This window comes from Panthera pardus, unplaced genomic scaffold (assembly GCF_024362965.1).
Source record: "Panthera pardus isolate Hobbes unplaced genomic scaffold, ASM2436296v1 HiC_scaffold_6, whole genome shotgun sequence".
Taxonomy (NCBI): domain Eukaryota; kingdom Metazoa; phylum Chordata; class Mammalia; order Carnivora; family Felidae; genus Panthera; species Panthera pardus.
The window spans coordinates 86,214,483-86,220,014 of record NW_026526991.1 but is presented as its reverse complement, the minus strand read 5'-3'; the positions used below and the strand labels follow the sequence as shown (position 1 = coordinate 86,220,014).

Below are 5,532 nucleotides of genomic sequence, written 5' to 3'. Positions count from 1 at the left end.
ACTATTCACTTTCTTTTAACAAAGGACATTTATTACCTATTCAAAAAATAAAAGTTATCTTATACAATAAAAATATATGTGTTTAGATAACACATAATTGTATATTTTCATAGTTTTATATTTTAAAAGTCTCTCTTCTGTTTTAGTAACTTGATTATTCATTAATTTTAAAAAAGATGAGTTTTAAAAAGGATATGTTCTGGTATAGCATTCATAATCTGATCATTTCATAGTACCTGGAATTGTGCCTTTTTGTTAAGTGGGGCTATTTTTAAAAGTTCCTTTAATTTTGATGCCAGTTTTGCACAGATAAAGCTTCTCAGTTTCTATGAGCCAACTTACTTTATATGCCTTAATTTATATGTATGGAATAAAGCAGACTTAATGGAATTCATGCTTTGATATTGCCATTTTCTCATAATATAAATGATCTTCTACCCTAGACAAAATAGAAACAGATGATGCGAACCTTGACTTGTCCATCTCTCAATTAAAGTGGATAAGGGCGGTTTTATTGAGCTATTTTGTCTGTTTAGAGAACTAAGTTTTTGAGGATTTAACTTTTTTCGTCCCCATAATACCACAAATTCTTAAGGGTAAACTCAAGTTCTGGCCTCTGGAGAACATTGTCTCTGTCATTAGTTCTTGTACACCAATCTTTTATGGATTCGGTCAACTTTGATATATGGTTCACGGGGGTTTGAGGAGCAAAATTGTTGGTGAAAGAAGCTAGGAAAATCTTTTTCCCGGCCTTTCAGTGAACATCTCTGGACAACCGACTTAATGATACAGACAACCCTGTCTATGCACAGAAACCATGCCTATTTTGTTCAGCATTGTGACCCCTGTGACAAGTAGAGGGATTGGCAAACAAGAATGTAGTTTTTTGGATAAATGAGATGAATGGTGTATGGGGTTAACAGCCCCCTGCCTTTTTAGAATTTTTAAAAGTTTATTTATTTATTTTTTTAGTAATCTCTACACCCAATGTGGAGCTTGAATTCATGACCCCAAGATCAAGAGTCACATGCTCTTCTGACTGAGCCATGTAGGCGCCCAACCCTTGCCTTTTTAACGCAGCACAATGGTGGCCATTGTTGGTCTCTGCATCCTCGCATCTCTTCACTCTAAGGTTCTCTGACCTCATTCTAGCAGGGGAAATGATTTCCTAACTCATCACTTTTCTAAGAGTGCTCTCCCCAGCATGCCTGGTACATTCTCCTTCCCAGCCACAGATCACATGTGGAGCTATTCTTGGGTTTTGGAACTATCAGCTCCTGCCAAGGTGTATGGAGCAGCTGCAGAATTATATAACTAACCGTGTTCATCCACCTTCCTGTTGCAATGTGCCCTTTGTCTTACCCTGTTTATCTTATGGCCAGATTTCTACAACTGGCCCTGAACACAGAAGTAGAATTTGGTTTGTGTCATTCTAAAGGAATCCTTGGGGACAAATAATATCCCAAATTTGCAGTTGTTCTCCCCATTCCCACTTGTTTGTCCTTTTCTACTTGATTGAAGCACTCTTGCCTCTTCACCCTTGAGTATCTCAGATAGCCCCGCTGAAGCCAGCCTCCCCCATCAGTCTACCTCAGCTCAGTTGCCTGGCAATAAAAAGAACTGGAGAACACAGTGCCTTTAGAAGACCTCTAAAATTTTGTTAGCATTATATTCCATTCTCGTTTCCATGACGAGTTAAATGAGAAAGAGTTATTATTCATCCATCATCCTGGTATATCCTAGCTTTAAAGGCATCACCTATACTGGCTATGAACCTCAACCCTGGTGCTTGTTAATGCTGGTGTCTGGGGTCACTCAGAGGGTGCACATATTAGGGTAGGACTGAGGAGATTTTCTTGTTTGAAACTCAACACTATGGTCAACTGTTGATTTAAGTTGGCCTTGGGGTGCATAATCTCCATGGAATAGAGGGCCTGCCACAGGCCTAGAATAATAGAAATTAGTAGAAAAAGGACAAATGGAAAATTATTGCTTCCTTTAGTTACTTATGTCTATGTTAAAATCTTTCATAATTTTGGGGACATTTACTGCCATCATCTGTTCAAATATTTCCTCTGCTTCATTCTCTCTGGACAAAGAGTGTGATGTATTTACAGAAAAGAAATAAGGTCAGAGACGCTGGCACAAAATGAGTTAGGAGTGAGTAGTGAGATGACACTGGAAAAATGGGCATGGATCAGCTTATACAAGTCCTTGGTGGCTAATGGTAAGAGTTCAGATTTAATTTTTTTTTTTTTTATAGAAAATTTCAAGTATGTACAAAACAAGAAAGAGCTGTATAGCTATTTCCCATATACCCACTACCAGTTGCAATTACCAATTCATGCTCAAACCTTTTCCCTTTATATCCCTACTTGCTCTCCTCCAATGCACCAGAAATATTATAGCAATATCTAGATACAGTTTTATTTACAAATATTTCAGTATTATTGAAAGATAGGCACTCTTTTTTTTTTTTTTTTAATTTTTTTCAACGTTTTTTATTTATTTTTGGGACAGAGAGACAGAGCATGAACGGGGGAGGGGCAGAGAGAGAGGGAGACACAGAATCGGAAACAGGCTCCAGGCTCCGAGCCATCAGCCCAGAGCCTGACGCGGGGCTCGAACTCACGGACCGCGAGATCGTCGCGGGGCTCGAACTCACGGACCGCGAGATCGTGACCTGGCTGAAGTCGGAGGCTTAACCGACTGCGCCACCCAGGCGCCCCTAGGCACTCTTCTTGACATAACCCCAATACCATTATCACACCTGAAATATTAACAAGTATCCCTTAATAACATCAGTATTCACATTTTCCCCATTGTGTCAATTTATTTCAAAAAAAAATTTTTTTTAAAGTAAGCTCTATACTCAACATGGGGCTTGAACTTATGACCCAGAGATCAAGAGTCACATGGTCTACAGACTGAGCTAGCCAGGTGCCTCTCAAAATTGTTTTGGTTTGAACAAGGTTCTAAGTAAGACTCATACACTGTAATTGGCTAATATCTCTCTCAATTTTTTTTTTTTTTAATCTGCAGGGGTCCATTACTTTTCTTCCCTTCTTGTAATTTATTTTTTGAGGAAACTATATTTTGCTGATTGTAAATCTGTGGTATCATTTTGTATATTTCTGTAGTTTCAGTAATTTGGTAGTTAGATTTAGACTCTTGATGAGATTTGGGTTTAATTTCTCAGGCGAGAATACTTGGTAAATTTTGTGCACTTACCTCAAAGGGCATCTATTGCCAGTTGATTCTCTTTAGGGTATTTTAGAAGTCGTTATTAATCATGGTCTAAATCCATTAACTCATTAGAGTTTGCAAAAGAGTGATCTTAGAATATCACTATTCCACCATTCCTCTTTTTAAATTAACTAGAATATTTCTATCTAGAGAAACTTAGCCTCATTAACCACTTAGTTACTCTGAAGGATAATTATATAGAAAGAGCAAGATAAAGTTTGATTCCTTCCCTTTGTTAACTCATTTTAAAAATAATTTTATTCCCTATCATTCTCCAAAGATGGCCAATGAGTTTGCTTGTTTGCTTCATTGAGTATCATTTTTAAGCCATGAATTATACTTACTTTACAAGATTGCATTTATCATTCTTATTGATGTTCTAATTGTCCAATGTTGAAGCTGTGGAACATTTTTCAAGTTGCCTTATAAGTCCTTTGGAAATGATCTTGGCAGTGTTTCTTGCTTTCTGATCCCACAAGATAGTTCAAGATTATTTTGTAAATTTCTTGCTCCAGATCTGGAACAAGCCATTTCCCCAAGAAGCTCAGGTTCCATCTAGTGGAAAATAATGTTTAGAGACCACAATCTGGGCACTAAGGGTACACCTACTATTGTGCTGGTCATCATTTTTCATTTTTTTCAGAGGACAGATTTAGAGAATCCTTTAAATCCTTTTTTTTTTTTTTTTTAAAGAATTCAGCTTTTTATTTAACAAGTTACAGAGAGGTTAATTCAAAAAGACCAAAGTACGTGTTATCATAGACTTCTCTGACTATTTTTTTCTTTGCTTCCACTTTCTTCTCCTCAGCTGGGGCAGCCATGGTGGAGGGAGCAGGACCTCCCACTGGTAAAGCACCAGCTTCACACCCAAAGCAGAGCTCGAGTTTAACCCATGCAGAACTCAAGTTCATGAACCCATGAGATCGTGACCTGAGCCAAAGTCAGCTTAACTGACTGAGCCACCCAGGTGGCCCTAAAATATTTAAATTAAAGAATTCACATGGTTCTCAACTCAAGTTAATAGAATAAGCTATACTGTATTAATTTAATTTACTTTTTTTTAAAGAGAACTTTTAAATTAACTTTTATGTACAGAAAACTCAACAGCACACAATTAGCCCAGTTTTGTGGGTAGTTCTTCAGCCTTTGCCTTTTCCAACTTGGCAATGCAAACCACAAACTCTGGACCCAGCATGTTGCCTCCCCAGTGATGGCAGATAATATCAGATCTGTCATTGTAATTGGTCCTGATAGCTTCTACCAGCTTAGCCTGAGCTCCTTTGTCTTCCGGGTTAACCTGTGTGAAGACGACAGTGGTGCAGTTCTTCCTGTGGATGCGAGGCCCCAACCTGGTCTTCCTCTTGATGATGCAGTAGGGATCCCCCATCTTACCACACAGGGCAGGCACAAAGACACACAGCTTAATGGGATCCACATCATGTGCAATCACTACCAGCTGAGCCTTCTTGTTTTCCATCAAGGTGGTGACAGTATTAGCCCCAGCTCAAAGGACAGATGGCAGCTTTCTTCACAGCCCAGGTCAGCACTCTCTGCTTCTTCTCTTGCTTTATCTCTGGTCTGTATTTGTGGACTAGCTTAAGCAGCTGAGTACCTGTTTTGCATTCCAAGGCCTGGGGGAACTGGTTAATCATGGGAGGCACTTTTAGACATTTATAGAGAAGAGTCCTTTGTCACTGTAGCTGGATGCAGTGGACTCATTGGACAAAGTGGGTGAGGTCTCTTTTGGGCTAGATGTCCTGACCAATGCCAAAATTCTTAGGCGTTTTCTCAAATAGGGGATTGATCACTTTCTTGGCCTCCTGCTTCTTCAGACAGCAGGGACCAAGGCTGTCTTCTTCCCCCAGCCTTGTTTCCTTTGGCATCTTGGATGGTAGAGGAGAGCTCTTTATTTATCTTTTTTTTTTTTTAATTTTTTTTTAACGTTTTATTTATTTTTGAGACAGGGAGAGACTGAGCATGAACAGGGGAGGGTCAGAGAGAGGGAGACACAGAATCTGAAACAGGCTCCAGGCTCCAAGCTGTCCCGCACAGAGCCCGATGCGGGGCTCGAACTCACGGACCGCGAGATCATGACCTGAGCCAAAGTTGGCCGCTTAACGGACTGAGCCACCCAGGCGCTCCTATTTATCTTTTTTAAAGTAAGCTGTAGGTCCAATGTGGGGCTTGAACTCATAACCCTGAGATCAAGAGTCATATGCTCTACTGATGAGCCAGCCAGGCACTCCAGAATAAGCTATATTTAAAGAAGACTAGCTTCTATTCCTG

General features: G+C 39.6%; 1 pseudogene; it reads right to left on the bottom strand.

The window, feature by feature from the left end:
- Positions 1–4,360: 4,360 nt before the first annotated feature.
- Positions 4,361–5,129, bottom strand: LOC109268607 (60S ribosomal protein L7a-like; annotated as a pseudogene).
- Between the last annotated feature and the right edge of the window lie 403 nt (positions 5,130–5,532).